Source organism: Budorcas taxicolor, chromosome 17 (genome assembly GCF_023091745.1).
Source record: "Budorcas taxicolor isolate Tak-1 chromosome 17, Takin1.1, whole genome shotgun sequence".
Taxonomy (NCBI): domain Eukaryota; kingdom Metazoa; phylum Chordata; class Mammalia; order Artiodactyla; family Bovidae; genus Budorcas; species Budorcas taxicolor.
The window spans coordinates 66489691-66509193 of record NC_068926.1 but is presented as its reverse complement, the minus strand read 5'-3'; positions in this window follow the sequence as shown (position 1 = coordinate 66509193).

Sequence of the window (19503 nt, the reverse complement as noted above, 5' to 3'; positions counted from 1 at the left end):
GCTGCCGGCACTAATACAACTATCAGGCTATTGTATAAAAGAACCAGAATATGAATGCAGGTTATGAGGGGTTAATAGGATATGTCTAGCGGCCAAAATCTTGGAAGGCTGAGTATGCTTCTGACCACCCACCACCACCCCACCCGCCCCACAGCAGACACCACTCCTCCATTCGGCCTGAGCCACAGCCCAGCCCCGGCATCTCCTTTAGAGCACCGAGGTCTTCCTGACTTCAGCTGGCTCTTCCCCAGAGCCGTCACCACGGCCCACACGACTAGCTCCGCCTCTCCCCGTGTTAGTCAAGTCCCAGCCATGCCGACATCCAAGCTGTTAATAGTAATAGTGACGAGGAGTGTTAGACCTGTTGTTAGTCAGAAAGAAATCCACAAGCCGTTAGTTTCTGCTGAGAGGAACAGATCAGGGGGCAGGAGTTAGTCAGGTGAAGGAGAGGTTAATTAAGAGCAGGTCAGAGCCAGGCCAGGAGCCTGGAGCCCCCCAAGATGGGCTGCCTGTTAATGGTCAGCCCCTGGGGCAGCCAGGGCGAGGCAAGGATTAGCTGGGTGGGAGCAAGAGTTAGTGCAGAGGAGCCAGAGATTAGCCCAAAGAGACCAAGGTGCCTACTGGAGGTGAGGCATAAAATCACCCCCAGGTGTGGCCCTGGCTTAGCGGCTGGCGGGCTCTGGGGTAGACAGGCTGGGGCAGGGACATGGGGGTGAAAAGAACAAGGAGCCAGGGTGAATTTCTGACTGGCCCAAGGCGTGCAGGGCCCTGTGGGCGCCGGGGGTTCATTGGTTGCTTCCCACTTTCTCCCGCAGACCCCCTACCCAAGACCTGCTTTCTTCACAAACTTCAGATGTGCTGTTTTCTCAAACTTCCCAGTGTGGATTGCCCTTCCCAGTGTGGATTGCCCTTCTCAAAGGCATCTGTAGGGAAAATGGACCACACCTACTTCCGGCGTGGGAAACTGGGATCTCGCAGCTCCAGGGGTGGAGAAGGGCCCCTCTAGCTAACTTCCTGTCGTATGAACGGCCCCCGTCACTCATCTCTTTGGTCATTCCTCTTCACCGCCTTGCAATAATGCAGAAATCCCCCTCTCACTGACTAACGGTGTAACAAATACCCCTCTTCCCATTCTTCAAATATAGGAAATGCCCCCTTTGTCTGACTTCCAATACCAAACGCTGCCCTCAGTGATTTCCACCGCGGTTAAGACCCTTTCAGTGACTTCCAATGCGGAGGAAGTCATCACTTACTGACATCCGGCGAGGGACAAGCCCCTTTACTAACTCCCTTGAGGGACACGCCCCCTTTGTTGACTTCCTGTGCAGGACACGCCCCTCAGTGGCGCCCCGCCTCTATCAGCCACTTGCCCAGTAAGAACCTCTGCCCCCACTTCCCTGGGAAGGACGACCCAGTGGCCCCTTCTCTCCTCTCCCTTGGCTGGAAGGAGACCTGCAGGCCTCCACCTTCACACCGCAGAGGTTGCCCTGCTCCGGCCAACTCCCAGTGGCCCCCAGACTCTGCGCAGAGGAGAGACGCTGTGCTCAGAGGCCGGCCTCCCTCTAGAACCGCAGGAGCCCCTCTTCCTCCGGGCCTTCGCCCCCCTCAGACCTGACCCAGGGCACTTTGAACTCACAGCCAATCGGGGCAGCAAAGTAGGGCATCTGTCTGCAGAACCAGCCTAGGACGTCTGCTTGCCAAAAGGAGGGGGGAACTATCCCCGCCACGGGGGCCCAGAGCTCGGCAGGGCTGGGGTTAGTAGAAGAGAAAAGAGGGTTAGTAGGGACTGGGTTAGTAAGTCAGAGCACAGCACCAGCGGACAGGGGCACCTCAGCAGACACACACGGGAATCGCTAGAACAGGAAGAACACACTCGGGTCCGTTAGTTGGTTAGGGGGGGGTGGTCGGGGTGCAGTTGAGGCCCCCCCCGCCCCGGGGTTAGACGGGTTAGTAATTGAACAAAAGAACTGCCTATAGGGGAAAAGCTGAGGAGAGGAAGAGTGTGGGGAAAGACACAGTTAAGGGTTCAAAGCAAGTGTCTGGCCCCAGGCAGAGGGGTCTGTGTGCAAACCACCTAGAGGGACCAGGGCCTGCCAGGGGACCCGATGGGTCCAGTTTTCTGGGCCTCCCGCCCCCACCTCGCATAAATGGGATTAAGTATCTGCCACGTGTCAAGAACTCTATCCTCCTGGGAATGCTCACGGCCACCTGGGAGGTGGCCTCCCATTCCACTGCCGAGGAAACGGACTCAGAGAGGCGGGGTGACTCGCTCTCCAAGTCGCCGCCCCCCACCCCCACCCCCACCCCAAGCAGGAAGCGGCAGAGTTGGCAAGTCCTGTTTGCGCGCCCGGTCCTGGAATGTGGGTCTGCACAAAGATCCCAGGCCACGGGCAGGGCCTTCCGGAGCCTCGTCTGCCCCCACATCCCCGCCCCTGGGAAGGCCCGTGAGCTGCTAGGTTAGTAGGATCTGGCTGCGAGGGGCGGGGGGGGGCGGGGGGCGTGGTTAGTAGGGCATGCTCGGGCCTGGTTAGTGGGTTAGTTGGTTGGCAGAAGGCCAGGCACCTCGCCACAGGCCACAGCGTCCCGGCCGAGCCCTGGGTTAGTAGGTTAATCCCACCATGCAACACTGCCCCAGCCGCATCTCCAGAGGCCGCCCGCCCCCACCAGCCAGGGAGCCGGGCCTGACCAGGGCAGGGGGTCTGCCGCCAGTGCCTCAGCCCCGCCCCCGGGATAAGACTGTCCACGTGAACCCTGCCCAGAAGAATCGGCGTCCCTGCTTCTCGTCGGTGGTCCTCAGGGCCCCTCCCCCAGCCACTTCAGATCCCCCGAAAATGGACCCTGCTGGTCCTGGCTGGAAAGACCCCCTGCCTGGTCCTGGTCACTGCTTCCCAGAAGGCTGGATCCTGTCACACTCAGGCACACGCACACACGCACATACCAGCATCTTCTCACAAGAGGTCTGATACCCCAGAGTCACTGGCTCCAGTGGACAGCTCCCTCTGTCCCCCACCGCCAGGCATCCGGCTACCCCAGCAGCTGGCCGGCCCTTCCCACAAACGCTCCAGCCGAGTAGAGCTCCCCTGACTCCTGCAGCCGAGTCTGACTCGCCGGCCCCAGGGAAAGCGCTGCCTTGCCAGCCGCTGCTCCGGAGCACCTGAGTGTGCCCTAGTTTTGTCATCTCCTATCACGGTTATCATTCTCCCACGGAAACCCCAGCCTAGACTCTCTGCGGTTCTAAATGATGCTCCATAAGAAAAGGGTTTTGTTGCCAGTAAAGCTTGGGGGAAAATACTTAGTCCTCTGTCTGTCCTTGAGTATTCACAGTTCCCATCAGTGCTTTTACAGGCTCTGATAAGTCCTGCACTACAGAAACCTACTGAGTTTTTTTTTTTTAAGAGCAATGACATCCCTTAGAACTTATTTTGGGAATCACTTACCTAATTTCCCTTGGAAAACTCTCATTTAAGCCACATCTTTCTCATCCTCCCAAGGTCCTGACTGGTTCTGCCTCCCTAGGAAGCCTTTCCAGCCTACTGTGGGCTCTCCCTCCCTCCCACCCACCCGTGCCCTCAGAACCTGTGCCTCAGGAGACTGTTTTCTGCCCTATCCGCTCATTCTCTGTGTGGACTGGTTTCCTCCCACTTGGCATGGCTGTGAAACCCTGCCGGCTTGAATCGTGGCCATAGCTGTACTTATATCCCCCTCAAATGAGCAGCACAGGGAAGGACTCACAGTAGGTGCTCAATTCTGATGAGACGGGTAGATACTAAATTCCCCAGGAAGCATTCAGAGCTACTGTGGAGGCCATGCCAGGCAGTAGATTCCTTGACCTGATTAAAAAGGGATATTAAAAACATAAGAGGGAAAGGCTTCCCTGACAGTCCAAGGGTTAAGACTGCACTCTCAGCACCATGGGCACAGGTTCGACCCCTTGTCCAGGAACTAAGATCCCACATGCCACCCCATATAGCCAAAAACAAACAAACAAAAAGATTGAGCTGGGGAAGCACTGGTCAGAAACGCCTCTGGATCAAAGATGCAGAGTTTACAGTCCAGGGTGCCCAAAAGAGAGAAGCCCTAAGTCCACACTCCCAGACGGACGGGAGTGTTTACTGAGCACCTACTAAGAGTCAGGCGCTGTGCCAGCCGTGAGACCTCACTGACTTCTCCCTGTGCCCCGCCCCCCGGGTGAGCTGATGGTTCCTGCTTCAGCGTGGCAATCGGACTCACAGGGGTGACATGACCTGCCCAAGGTTGCACCTCAGAGCATAACCCTCAGGCTCCAAAGCCCAGGCTCTTCACAGGACCCTCCTCTCCCGGGGGCTCCTCTCCACTGCTCTGGGTTCGGCCAGTCCCGTGTCTCTCCCAGGCTCCCAGGCACCACCTCACACAGGACCTGCCGCACCGTTTCTGCTTCCCATGTCTCTGCTTCTCCTTCCCCTCCCCACCGGGGGTGGGAATTCTAAAGGGGAGATGGCTCTAGCTTCCAGGTTTGTGGTGACCACCTGCTATGGACTGAATTGTGTCTCCCTCTAAATTCATAGCCCCAGTGTGACTATATTTGGAGGTAGGGCTTTGGCATAGGTATTAAGGCTAAATGAGGTCATAAGGATGAGGCCCTAATCCCATAGGACCGGTGCCCTTATAGGAAAGGGAAGAGATGCCTGATATCTCTTTCTCTTCTCTCACACACACTCTCTCTCTCTGCGTATGCAGAGAGAAGGCCATGTGAGAACACAGCAAGAAGGTTCTATCTGCCGGCCAAGGAGATATGCCTCACCACAAACCATCCCTGCCACCTTGGTCTTGGACTTCCAGCCTCCAGAACTATAAGAAAATACACTTCTGCAGTTCAGCCATCCAGGAGTGGAGTTCCATTATGGCAGCGTCCCTTCCTGCCCCAGGAAAAGGACGTCAGGCTCTTGAGCTTCTCCAGGGAAGGCCATAGCCACCCTCCTGCAAGCACTGAGGCTGGCCCCCTGGGGGGACTGGAGAGGGGAGGGCATGTGAGTGAGCCCACCGCCCTGTGATGGGGAAGCTGTCCCTGTGCGTAGCCTACCCTGCCCGCCTCTGCTTCCCAGGGATGGGGGTGACCAGGAGCAGGAGTCTGAGACTGGGCCAGGGTGAGGCTGATTCCAGACTGTTCCCTTTGGATGTCAGGAGCCAGGCCCAGGGTCTGTCTCCCTCACAAGCCCCCTGGCTGGGGTCTTCTCCTCTCTTGGAAACCCTCTCCTTTCAGGATAACCTCTCCCAGAGCTCCACAGCATTAGGGGAAGGCCCAAGCTCCCCTGAGGCCTAGACTGCCTCCTCCTGGTGACCATCAGGGAGAGAAGCTAGGAAGAAGAACCCCAGAAGCCTCCAGAAAAATGAGAATCACTCACACATAAAGAGCATAAGACAGACTCCAGCCCACCGACTCCCCGAGCTTCGTCCCCCCTCCACCCCACTGGCAGCTCGTCCCTGACGCCCATCCACAGGTTCCTGCCCCCGTCCTGCAGGTCCTGTGAGACCCAGCCTTGCCAAGGGTATGGTCAGTGGGGCCTGGGCCCAGGCCGAGCTCCACCCAGTCACCGGCGGGGATGGGAGGAGCAGTGAGGTCTACACAGGGTCAGGAAGGGCCCCCAGTCCTGGACAGGGGCGGGGACAGGCAGGCAGGTCCAGGCAGATGCAGAGGGGATGTATGGTAGGCTGCCAGCCTCCCTCACGCTCCGCCACTGTCCTCGGCTGAGCACCAACCAGAAGGGGCCTTTATCCAGGGGAGGCCCAGGAGTTAGGAAGGATGAGATCTTCGGGGAGCTGTCCAGGGTTCCAGAAAACCAGCGAAGACTGCTCCCTGTATCACCACTGCCAGAGTCCAGGAGGAGAGCGGGCCAGGAGTCCTAGAGACACAGCCGGGGCAGCGCTGCCTGGAGGGGGCACAGCGAGTGAGGAGGGGGGCCCGGCCTCCACCCAAGGCTAACCCACACCTGGGGGGGGACACCCTCAGAGACCCCCTCTCCCTCCTGTGCCGCCAATGCTGAGAACAGGGTAGGGCGGGGGCCTTGGATGCTAGTAATGCATAGAGAGGGCGCCCCACCTTGACAGGGCCAGCAGGGGGTATGGAAGCAACAGAGAGCGCCCAGAGCTGGCCCTGCAGGCATCACGGGCAGATGAGAAGCAGGGGTCCAGGTGGGCAGAGAGGGCCTTCAGAGTCCTCGGGAGGCTCGACATTCCTGCCGGCGGAGAGGGGCTCTGCACCACCCTTTGCCAGCGCACACACACACAGACACAGACACACACACACACACACACACACACACACACCTCCCATGATGGGGAGCTCATTCCCTCACAGAGACGGTGATAAAGCACATTCTTACACGAAGATCTGAGAGGGCAGGACCACATCTCACGTTGACCTCCGAATCCTTAGTTTCTATCCGGGAGAAGGCGCTCAGTCCACATCTGCGCTGAATGAAGGCACATGCTGAAATCTGTGCCGTGGACCTGCCCACCGTGGTCATGACTCAGTCCCACCACCTCCACCAACACCGCACACAACGAGCCTTCCAGCCCCCAGCTCCCGGCAGGAGCGTTTAGGCCGGGCTTGGGTACCCAGGCTTACCTGGCAGTGCCTTGATCCCAGCTCCTACCCCACGGAGACCCCCACAGGCCCATCCTGGAAGACAAAAGAGCCAACCGCAACACAGGAGAAAACCACACCCAGGCCCCCTCCCTAGCCCGGGCCAGACCTCTCTGCTAAGGAGACAGCCCTGGCCTGGGACCCAGGGAGGCTGGGCCCAGGCGCACCACCCCCACCTCCCTTCCCCCCACCCTAGAAAACCTTTCGCTTTCCAGAACACCTCCCTGTTCCCTGCCAACAGCAGCATGGGACCCCAGAGAGAGCAGGGCAAGCTCAGCTTGAGTGAGCGCATGGAGCAGGGCGAGAAGCCGGACATCTGATCCCAGCTCTGCCATCCCGTGTCATGCTGGACCGGCGGCCCCTCCCTCTGGGTCCCAGGGTCCTCCCAGTCCAGACATTCACCCAAAGTGCAGTAACCACCCTCAGTTTGAGACAGAGGATGGGAAGCAGAAGGCCCAACCTCAGTTATCTTTCTGCTCAACGCCCCCCCCCCCCAACCCTATCCTCTTTTCTGATGCCCCAGAAAAAGAAAACGTGGGGAGCCAGATGGTGGGCTGGGGCTCTTTAGCAACATCCCCGTGTCTCCAGTGTGGAGAAGACCAGAGGATGCCCCAGATCCTGAGCCAGGACCACCTCCCAGGCTTCTCTTCCGGTGACAGCGAAGCTATCTTAGGGCTTCCCCGGTGGCTCAGTGGTGAAGAATCCGCCTGCTAACGCAGGAGACGAGATGCAGGTCTGATCCCTGGGTGAGGAGGATTCCCTGAAAAAGGGAATGGCAACCCACTCCAGTGTTCTCGCCTGGGAAATCCCATGGACAGAGGAGTTACCGTCCATGGGATGGCAAAGAGTCAGACATGACTTAGGGACTAAACAGCAAACAGCAGCAGAGTTATCTTCATCCACGGGCAGGCCTGGGCCCGTTCACCGTATCTTCAGAGCCTGCTGTCAGCACTTGGACTTGGGGGCCCGGGCCCAGAGCTGGAGACGTGCTCAGACCCTTAAACCAAGAAGCATGCGCCCTGGGGTCACAGTGCCGAGGTCCCCACTTGACTGCCAGGCAAGAAAAGGAGACCTAGCCAAGTTTTATAAATATGATGACAGAGGACAAGAACCAATAAGGGAAGGGCCAGCCCAAATCACCAGGAGTCCCCAGTCTCCTCCTGACACCAGATCTACAGGTGCTCAAGATGAAGTTACTCAACTTAGCTCCCCAGAAGTCCCTGAGGGTGGAGTTTGTAAAATACTAGCCTTGATGTCAAAAGTAGGGTAGGAAAATTACTCTCTGGGGCCCCACAAAATAGGGACAAGCTTTTTCTTTGTATCTTAGGCATAGGAAAGCGAATGAGCTGGAGCGCTGATTTCTCCCTGGATTTGGGGATTCAGGGATGCTGTACTTTGCTCCACAGACCAGGAGAGGGCAGGAGAGGGCAGGCTGGAAGGCTGCGGGCTGGGAAGCTGGAATACTTATCTGCAAGGCTGCTTCCCAGTGTGGTCCTGAACATCTCCAAGAACCCGGAAATTCCCTTCCTTCTCTGTCTCAGAAACTTGCTTGCACTCTGTGAACAGACCCTGCACCACTCAGAGGAACATTGTTTACACACGATAACAACACTTTCCCCGACCCTGTGAACCCAGACTCCCTGATATGAATAAATCAACGGAGGTTTCAATGGAAACTTCAGCTGCTGCATCAAGCTGACAGTTGTTTAGGAGGGTGTAAAGGGCTCTGAGGTCAAACAAACATGAGTGAGATGATGGCTTCCAGACCCCATGTCCCCAGCGTGTGGCTCAAGGCTAATTATTTTCAAAGGTTCAACCAGTGTCTGGCGCACAGGGTGTGTTTCCAAAAATTATCCTCCCCAGTTAATGATTTAAACTTTGAATAAATCTTTCAGTAACACTGATGGGCCATATTTATCCTGCAGGGTTAATAAGCCTCCCGGGGCCGTGGGTGTATATACCCCACTTAGGAAGCACAGATCAAATATAAATCCCGTCTTGGTGGATGGATAAGTAAGCTTGTAGTTGTCGTTGGTAGTCCAGACATATAATATTAATAAAATCTCCTCAGCGATAATCAGGAACAAGCTATTGCGACATACCATGACAGGGACAAACTTCAAAAATAGTATAACTGAGTGAAGGGAGCCAGGCCCAAGACAGGCTGTATGGTTTCCGTTTATACGAAAGTCCAGAAAAGGCAAACCTCTGCAGACAAAGCATACTAGAGGCCGCCAGGGAGTAAGACTGGGCTGGGGATTAGCGGTAAACGGGGTGAGGGGTCTTACGGGGCCAGCGGAAGTGCTTTAAAACTGATTTCTAGGACTTCTCTGGTGGCTCAGTGGATGAGAATCTGCCTGCCAATGCAGGAGACACAGGTTCGATCCCTGGTCCAGGAAGATCCCACATGCTCCGGAGCAACTAAGCCCATGTGCCACAACTACTGAGCCTGCGCTCTAGAGCCGGAGAGCCGCAACTACTGAAGCGGGTGTGCCTACAGCCTGTGCTCCTTTACATCTAACCTCTATCCTTTACAAGAGAAGGCAGGGCAATGAGAAGCCTGTGCACCACAATGAAGGGTAGCCCCTGCCTGCCCCAATAGAGAAAGCCCGCATGCAGCAACAAAGACTCAGTGTACCTAAAAATAAACTAAACAAATAAAAAGTTTAAAAAAAAAAAAACTGATTTCTAGTGATGGATGCAGAACTTGGTAAACCAATGACGAAAACTCACTGAATTGTGTGCTCAAAGTGGATGAGTTATATGATATGCCTCCCTGAAGTTAGACCCAGAAAAGGGGGCTGAATTGCTGACAAGACAATGGCAAGTTTAAACTCAAAAACATGCTGAGCAAAAAAAAAAGTCAAGCATAAAAGATTTCCTAATGATGAAACTTTAGGGAAAATGTCAAATCTGTAGACACAGAAAGCAGTTCAGTGGTGTCCTGAGACTAGGCGGTGATTTAACAGGGGGACTTTTAGGGTGATGCAACCGTCTGATATCTTGATTGTGGTGGTGGCCACACAGATGTGTACTTTTATCAACATCAAAATGTATGCTTTAAATGAGTGCCTTTTATGGCATGTAAATGATCCCTCAGTATAGTTCACTTTTCAAAAATCATCTAGAACTGATGACAGAGGGCAAGACTCAAGAAGGGTCAGGCCAAAGGCCACACAGAGACCTGGGGGTGGGCTCCCAGGTCCCAGCGTCTCAGGTTCCATTACTCCACAAAAGACCCCACCCCACCCCTACTTCAAGGTGAGGAGTCCCATCAGGGAAGCCTTGATTGAGGGACTGGACCCCAGAGAACCCTAGAGGTCCCGCCTGCCTCTGAAATCTACAAGTTTTCTCCCAAACATGTGGGTTTCCTGGTGGACCTGACCACACAGCTTGAGACTGGCCTCCCCCACCCCCAGGAGCACACAGGAGAGGAAGGGTCACCTTGGTTACTCCTTTGATGCTGGTGGGGTCGCGGCGGCCACGTGAATGTCTGGAACCACACGGGTTAGGCAGGGAGAGGCCTCCGGCTGTCATCGAGAGAAGGAAAGATGGGGTGGGAAATGTGGCCGTGGGTGCGCTGGAGAGTAGATGCCAGCCTATGTTCTGAAATCACAGCGTTTGCCAAAACTGATCTCCTGGGATGCAGATCGGAAGAGAAATGAGAAACCACAAGTATCTTGGTGGGGCCAGTGCCAACCGGAGCACCCAAAGGTGCTGGAAAGGACATGGGCTTCCGGTCCTGCTCTGGCACCTTGAGCAGCTGCTTTGCTTCCTGAGCTGCTCCTCTCGTCCACACGGTGGGGATAATAATGGCGCCTGCCATACAGGGGCTGTTGTGAGGATTACATGAGGTGGTAACTGGTATCTCTTAGCTTGCATTCTCTTCTTTTCTTACATTGTTATGACTACAATTGTCTGCACTGTTCATTAATACCATCCACGGATACTCAATTTTCCCCCTACACTCTGCGCTGATCGTTGTAATGGAGGAAAAGCTGCCAGGGAAAAATGCATTTGGTTGCATTTTAGGATCCCTCTGGGTTTGAGGGCTTTTTCTTTTTTTCCCCTGACTCTGGAATAAAATAGCTGCTCAGAGAGCTGAGGCATCAGAGAGACGCTGGCCTACATTGCTGTGGATGAGTGAGTGCTGGGAGATGATGGCAGCTCCTGGGAATAAGAGGGTGTGAAAGGCGCCTTGTGGCAGACTTGCGGAGGAAGAGAGGCTTCTGCACACGCGCACAACACCGTCTCACGACACATTCCAATACAAACCTACACAAAAGGGGAGCTTCAGTATCCACACCTCTCTCAAACAAGGGGACCCCTGAGCTATAGGTATGGGTGATTGCCTACCTGACAAAACAATGGGTTGGATTTTTTTACTCCCATTTTACAGATCAAGAAACTGAGGTTCAGAGTCCAGTGCCTTGCTCCAAGATCATCCACCAAGAAAATGATGCAGCTGGATTCTAATCAGGCCTGTTGAGGCCCTAAGGGAGGGAAGGCTTCTGTTCAGATATGGGGGTGGGAGTTAAAAGGGAAAAGACCCGGAAGGGCTGTTTCAAATGTAAACACTGGTCATCAGTGTTACTGTGAGAGAACTCACAATAACTGCTAAACCATCTGGGTCAGTTTATTCCAGTCGCTTCTATGGTCTTGAGGCAACCGATTGTGTTCCCTTTTAAGAGAAGAGGTGGCGTACTGTAGTAGTTTCAAATACTTCAGAGCCAGACTAGTTCTAGACTCAAGTCCTGACTCTACAACTGACCTGCTGTCTGACCCTGAGCCAATCACTTCACCTATCTGAGCCCCCAGTTCCCATCTGTAATGCCCAATTCTCAGCCTTTCCGTGGGGTCTCCAAGCGGCAACTCCCAGCAAGAACTTTGGTTAACAAATGGCAGCTAGAGTCGGATACCATTAATCACCTACTCCACACTTCTGAACACAGGTTAGTTCAGCCCCTCCCGCCCCTCCATGACTCACCCAGTAGCTTCCAGGGCCCACCTGGCACCCCAGGGGAGTAAGGGACACCTGCCTCGTCTGATCCGGTCAGCCTGGCGAGGGACGAGGGGACAGATGTCACCCTCAGCCAGCCTTTGCCTCTACTGAGCATCCCTGGCTATTGTTCCACGGAGCTCCAGCTGACAGATGAGCTGTGCCTCAAAGATGAGGGGGAAGGATCCCTTCCAAACAAAAGACTAGCCTTTAAGTTGTTCCCCAGCCCATTGAGCCTGCACAATGGCCCCAATGCCCCAGAAACACCACTGTTAAAACAGCCTGAGGTCTACCCAGGAGAGAAACCAACAAGCCCAATACAAATGAAAGCAAATAACTAGATGTCTCTACAAGATTCAGGGGCAGTGGAAGTGCACCCACTAAAGCAGCCATGTCTCTACTGGGTGATGGGCACTTTACACACATAGGTTCAGAGCCTCACAATCGCCTTTTAAGGGCAAGTATTATGCTTACCACTCTGCAGATGAGGAGACTGAGGCTTAGAAAGGGAAATGACTTCCTCCTGAAACTGACACAGAGCGTAGGGTGGGGGGAGGACTCGCACACAGATCCCTGTAGCTCAGTGCCTTCTCTTTCTACCACACTAGGCTGTCTGGAGGAGGGATCAGCTCAAAGAGCAGAATCCCGCCCTGGGCAGGAGCAGGGATGAGGTCCAGAGAAAGGATCCTTAAGAGAAAGATTTTTAAAAACAACTGGCAGGACCAGTAATAAGGAGACACCAACCCTGTTAACAGTGATTTCTGCCAAGGGCATAAAAATATGGAGAAACTCCTCTGATGAAACCTTTTAAAAGCATTATACACAGAGCACAAATTCACTTAGTATTTTCAAGAACAGAAAATATACCACAGGGAAATACGTGAAAATGGTAGAGTAGTTATTCTTGGATGACAAAATTTTGGACTTTTCATCCCTTTTGTTTTCAGTGTTTTCCAAATCTTCTACAATTATCATGCATTCTTTTAAACTTACTATGTTCATCTTAAAGGTCACCAAAAAATTTTGTTTGAATTCATTTCGAATACAGTAGAGAGAATGGTCCTTCTAAATCTCGTGGTAAGTTACCGTTCCTTTGAGCGACGCCAAAGAATTCACCTCTCTCCTCCCTGAAGGAGTGGAGAGATAGACCAAAAATGCAGCAAGAAGGTGTAGGGTAGATTTCAGAGACTTTCTCAATGGCCAGCATCATTAGATAACAAAATAGGCGGGCAAGGAAGCCATAGGGATGTTACCCTTAAAACGGGCTTCCCAGGTGGCTCAGACAGTAAAGAATATGCCTGCAATGCGGGAGACCCAGGGTTCGATGTCTGGGTGGGGAATTCGATACTTGGGTCAGGAATTTGGTCCTCGGGTTGGAAATGGATCAGGAAGATCCCCTGGAGAAGAGAATGGCAACCCACACTCCAGTATTCTTGCCTGGAGAATTCCAGAGACAGAGGAGCCTGGCAAGCTACACAGTCCATGGGTTTGCAAAGAGTTGGATACCTTCAAAATCTTTTCAACATGAAATTAACCAGCCTCAGTGTGGGATGAGCTTGAGGCCACCCAAAGCTAACCTCTGCCCAAGTTTCCCCGGGGATACCTTTTTACCCAGAGTGGTTCTGGGCCGGGGGTGAGGGGAGAGGTCTGACCATCTGCACGATGAAGAGGAGGAGGGGGTCTGAGTAAACCTCCAGATGCCCAGCCCCACCCTAGCCCTGCTGACTCATCCCCTGGCCACGTGGCCCGGACATCTGCCGTACCTGAAGCAACGCCCCTGAAGTCTGAGAACCGCTGTCCTCAGGTTTCCTAGTCTGTCGAGTGGAATTACTCATCCCTCCCCTCCTCCATCAGCCCCGGCAATCGCGAAGCTCCCCAGCTTTCCCAGATGGGGACCGCGCTTTCGGTCGCCCGAAGGAGCCGCTGGGCCCTGGGTCTCACTCGGCCTGAGGCTGAGCACCGAGAAAAACAAAGCCGTTCTCTCCCCGCCCCTCCCCGCAATACCACCTCCTCCCTCCCCCCGCCCCACCCCCAGCAGCAGGTGGGGGCGGTTTCCCCGCGCCCGCACTGCAGTGGGGTGAGCGCGCCAGCAGTCCCGGCGCAGGGCAGCTACCGGTCTGGAGCCCCCGAGGATGAGGGTAGGGGCATACGGAGCCCCCAGCCTCCCTCACAGCCGAGAAGCAGTGTCTCCAACCGAGGGTCCTCCAGTAGGGGAGAGCAGAGATCGGGCCCCCTCCCTCCCAAATCCCCAGCCTCTCTAGAGAATGTATGGGAGAGATGTGGGCGGGGAGCTGGGGGTTCTGGGGTCTCCGCAGATCCATTTAAGGATACAACGTGGGCTTTAGAGTTGCACCAATCTGGATTCAAAAATACCTGGCTGTGTGACCTTGGACCTGTCGCTAACCTCTGGAGCTCAATTTCCTCATCTTTAAAATGGGACGCTTACCACCTCCGGGACTGCTGTGAATATGCATACAAAGCACTAAGCTGCTGCTGGCAGAGAGTTCTCCTCGACCTGATGTATTATTATCATTATCGATACCATTATTCTTCTCAATGAAGAGGTTTTCCGGCCCTCTGCATCCCTCTGGACACCGGACATCTAGCATTTGAGTCCTGAAGTGGAGAATGGGCAGGCGCCAGGGTCGGGGGTTGGCGGGGGGACTAGGTATGAAACAACGAGGGCGGGGGGCTCAAGAACCCTGCTCCGCATCCCATCCCCCACCTCCAGCTCTGAGACCGCGAAGGGGCCCTCCAAGGCTTGGCTAGTTCTGGCGGGCGGAAAAGGTTCTGGGGGACTGACGCCTCCTGTTCTGTCCGGTAGCGGGGGGAAGGGAGGGTCTTTGTTTCCCCTCAGATCATGACTGCAAGACCCCCATGGGCGCTAGACTCGCATTGCAAACTCCCCCGCTTCTTGCCCACGCCCCACCCAGGCCGGGGTCGGCTGCATTTGACAACAGCAGACTGGTGAGGCTCTTCGTCCAACAAACGAGGGCAGCTTCAGGCAAGGTTTGCCACGCCAGGCAAGGTTTGTCCCAGCCCGGGACCCTGGGACCTACCCTCGACGCCAGCCTCGGGAAAATTAGGCTGTTCCCGGCCCGCAGACAAGGATGTTTGGGCAGAGAGGGCTGTTAGAGCGGGTCTGCGGCTTACCTCGGGTCCGCGGTCTTGCGGCGCCAGTGCAGAGAGCGCTTTGTGCCCCGGCTCACAGCGCAGAACTGGGGGAGACCCTGCAGGCGCCTCCCATCGCAAACTCCTCCCCGCCCTCGGCCGCAGCCTCCCTCCCTCCGGTCCCCCGAGCGCAGCCGGCGTAGTCTTTGTAGCTGCTGCAGCGCCCATGAAATTTTAATGCGGGAGCGGCTGGCCGGCGGAGGCGCCCCACCCCCAGCCCTCCCCCCGTCTCCCCGCGCCCCTGCAACCCCACACCCTACCCTTCACCCCGTCCCGGGGTCGGGGTCTGAGTGGCGGGTGCGGCCGGATGTGGGGCGAGCGCACCGACACCCCCGCGGCACAAAGAGGCGAGCGGGGCAGCGCGCTCGGCCTCCCGCATCCCAGCCCGCGGCGCTGCCATGGCAACGCTTGCCAGGCTGAACTGGACCGGGGATGGAGAGGCGAGCGGCGCGCGACTGCGGACCGGGGGAGTAGACGCCTGGAGCTGGGGCAGGGGGAAGCGGGTGGAGTGCCTCTCGATTGACCTGCACGGCTTGGCTGTGTGCCTCTCTATTAACCCCGCCCGTGGTCGCGGTGGACTCAAGACCTGAACCCCCGTCTGAGACCTCACAGGCTTGTTCGTGCCACTACACCACTTGGCCTAACAACTTAGAGGTGTGGCTTTTTCCCCCTCGCCTTGCCCTCTCCTTCCTACCTACAATTTTTTTCTAGAGCAGTAAGCGGGAAAGAATCTGCGGCAATGCGGGAGACCCGAGTTCGATCCCTGGGTGGGGAAAGAGCCCCTGGAGAAGGAAATGACAACCCACTCCAGTATTCTTGCCTGGGAAATCCCGTGGACAGAAGAGCCTGGCGGGCTGCAGTCCATGGGGTCACAAAAGTGTCGGACATGACTTAGCGACTAAGCAACAGCAAGAGTGGTAGAAAATGGTCCCAGAGGAGTCGCTCTAGACCGGTCCCCGAGAAGCACCATTACATCACCTGGAAACTGGTTAGGAATGGAGATTCTCTGGCCTCTCCGCAGAGCTACTGGATCAAAAACGCAGGCGTAGAGGCCCAGAGATCTGTGTTTTAACAAGCCCTCCAGGGCATGCTTGAGAACCACTGTGCCAGGCCATTCCGGTGGCCTCTACACCCTGCTATCCTGGATCAGCTCTATCCATGCCCCTTGGTGGATGGCCTGAGGCAAGTCACTCCCTTTCTGAGACTCAGTTTCCTAGACTCCAAAGTAGAGGTAATACTGGAGATCACCTCATAGGGTCGTGTGGGCTAAATGCAGGAATACCTATGGGGAGAGAAGCTTAGGACAGCCTGGCACTTAGTAAGGGCTCAAATCACATTTTAATTCCTACAATACTATGATATCTCCTTTCATTTTCACACCTCTGCATATATTATTTATCATCTCCTCAGCTCCAAAAAGGACGTTAAGGCTCAGAGAGGCAGCAAGAGATGCCCAGGTTCCTGGTAAGGGATTCAGGTGGGATTTGAACCCACCAGCTCAGGTCCCAGATTAAATAGTGATTAACTAAACTACACATCTCTTGCTGGCAGCACCGCGCTGCTCCCCCGCTCCCCCCGCCCCCCACCAGCCTTGATCTTCGGAAAATCCAGACCCAACTCAACAAAACCTAGAGCACATTTCCATTGTGCACAGCCAAGGCCACTGCAGGAACTGCAGATGTCAGGGCAGGACCCAGATTCTGCCTTCACCCCAACAGAGCCAGCAGTCCCACCGCATAAGCAAGACTCGTGTGGAGCCATTAGAGAAAAGTCAAGATGGGCGCCTGGGCACAGCGTGGCCCCAGAGTCCACAGCCAAACCCCTGTCATTACAGGTCTATGACTTTGCCCTGCATCACGAGAGAGGAAATGGGGTTCAGCATGACTAGCTCTAAACGAACACAGGGGATGCCTAGGGGTCACTCTTTAAAAATAAAAAAAATAGTATTCCCAAGCATCACCTTTTCCATCATCAGTTCCCAAATTCTCCTGAGGATCCACCCATCATTTCCAATATCCATTTGGGGGAAAAAATGTCAACACTTGCCACTCTCAAATTTTCAGTGCTTCTGTTCTCTGGGGCTTCCCAGAGATGAATGATAAAGGATCCATGATTCTATTCCAAGCAACTTTGTTTCCAGGGATATCTTTCCCAGGAGGGCAGCAGGAGGAAGGGGGGAGCCAAAGAAATAATCAGAAGCTGCCGTGGGCTCGCTGGGAAGACTGTGTCTAAGTGAGGTGGGTTCAGCATGAGCCATAGCCTGAGTGACGCCGAAGAGGACAGACCCCGCGTCCAGCAGATACAGGAGCCTGCGAAGTGCGGTCCTGCCTGCTGCCCTCGGTCCCTGCTTCTCTGACTTCTTTATCTCAGATAGCTCAAACTGGCTCTCCCGAGGGATTCAGTTGGTCCCTTGCCTTTTCCCTGTCCATCTGCAGAGCACCTTTGCAGTGAACAAAAACTTCCTTGGAATTTGCCATTATCCTGGGAAGGGGCGGGACCCACAGTGGCCTCCGTCATCCCCTTTAATGCTCTGAGTACCGCTGCCACCTCCTCTGGGCCCCACGTCTAGTCTGATGTCTGTGGAGAGCTGGCATCCTTCTTGTCTCCTATCCTCACCTTATCCTGCGGGTAGACCCAAGATGTGCCAGGATCCACCCCCCAAATGGTCAAATGTCATTCTCAGCACAACTCGCCAAGAGCCCCAGCCTCCAGGGGACATTTACAGTGTTAACCTGGGCCCCTGGGGGGCCCACACTCGGATAAGAGCACCAGATGGTGTGCCAGAGGGGAGTGTCAGTGTCCTCTGCCTCTCTCGAAAGTGGCTTGAGCAGCTTAGAATGATGTGTCAGTCGCCATGACAACAGGAAGAGGCGCCATCATCCTGGAGATGCATTTCAGCATGTAGTTGCCTCCTGTAAGCCAGCCCAGGTGGTTGCCTCACCTGTCTTCATGAGGCTTTGTGAGCTAGGTAGTTTGGTGCTCATCGAGCCTTCACCCCTCTACCCCACAGTCCAAGATTTCCCAAGAATTCTGACAGGGGCAACATGTCCAGGAAAAACTCTGATTTCTCTTTCCCTGGAGAAACTCAGGTAGCCCAGGTGGCCAGGGTTCCACTTCCAACTCTATCTTCAGCCTGCCTGGTGCCTCTGAGTTCTCACCCTACTGTGCCTCCTTTTAAATTAAAAAAAAAAAAATTATTTTATTGAAGCACAGTTGATTTGCGATGTTGTGTTAATTTCTGGGTCCAGCAAAGTGACTCAGTTATAGATCTAAATATTCTTTTTCGTATTTTTTCTGCTGTGGTTTATCATAGAATATCGAATCTAGTCTCATGCGCCGTACAGCAGGACTTGGTTGTTTATCCATCCTATATATACTAGCTTGCATCTACTAATCCCAGACTCCCAATCCTTCCCTCCCACCCCTTGTCAAGCACAAGTCTGTTCTCTGTGACTGTGAGTCTGTTTTTGGTTCATAACTATGTTCATGTATGTTTTATTTTAGATTCCACACGTAAGTGACACCATATATGTTTGTCTTTCTCTGTTTGACTTACTTCACCTCATGTGATCATCTCTAGGTCTACGCATGTTGCTGCAAATAGCGTTATTTCTTTTTCGGGGCTGAGTAATATTCCATTTAACTATGTGCCGCACCTTTATCCGTGCATCTGTTGATGGACATTTAAGTTGCTTCCGTCTTGGCTCTTGCGAATAGTGCTGCTATGAACACAGGGGTGAGTGTATCCTTTTGAATTCCAGTTTTGTCTGGGTGTATGCGCAGGAATGGGATTGCTGGATCATATGGCAACCCTATTTTTAGTTTGTTTCAGAAACCTCCATACTGTTTTCCATAGTGGCTGCACCTAAAAAAAAAAAAAAACATTGGGTGAATTTCAGATAACTAAAACCGATCACTTTAAAGCCAGCAGTTCAGCGACGTTTACTTTTTATTCTTGACGGTGCGGGGTCTTCACTGCCGCCTGCAGGCGCTTGGCTTGCAGGGGCTGCTGTGGTTGCAGTGGTTCCTCTTGCTGGGAAGCACTGGCTCTACGGCACCAGCTCAGTGGCTGTGGTGCCTGGGCTCAGTTGCCCCGAGGTATGTGGGCTCTTCTCAGACCAGGGATCGAGCCCATGTCTCCCGCATTGGCACACGGATTCTCTACCACTGAACCACCGGGGAAGTCCAGTTCAGTGGCATCCAGCACTTTCCCAGTGTTGTGCGACAATCGCCTCTATCTAGTTCCAAACCAGGTCACCCCTCCAGGTAATAATCTGCACCCGTTAAGCAGCCCTTCCCCAGCCTCCCCCCGGCCCCAGGCCCTGGCAGCCCTGAACCTCTGTCCTGTCTCTTGTGGATGTGCCTTTCCTGGTTATTCCAAATAAATGGAAGCATAAGATATGTGTCCTTTAGGTTCCGGCTTATTTCACCCAGCATAATGTTTTTGAGGTTTACCCACATCGTCACACATACCAGCACTGGGTTCCTTGTTATGGCCGGACCATATTCCATTGTATGGCTACACCATAATCTGTGTGCCCATCCATCCGTTGATGGACACGTGGGTTATTTCCACCTTTCGGCAACTGTGGATGCTGCTGCTGTGAACATGTGTAGATGGGATTTGTCTGAGTCCCTCTTTCCAAGCCTTTTGGGCACAGGCTTCTCTGCACCTTGTTTTCTTTCATATGCTCGCCCCAGCCATGCACCT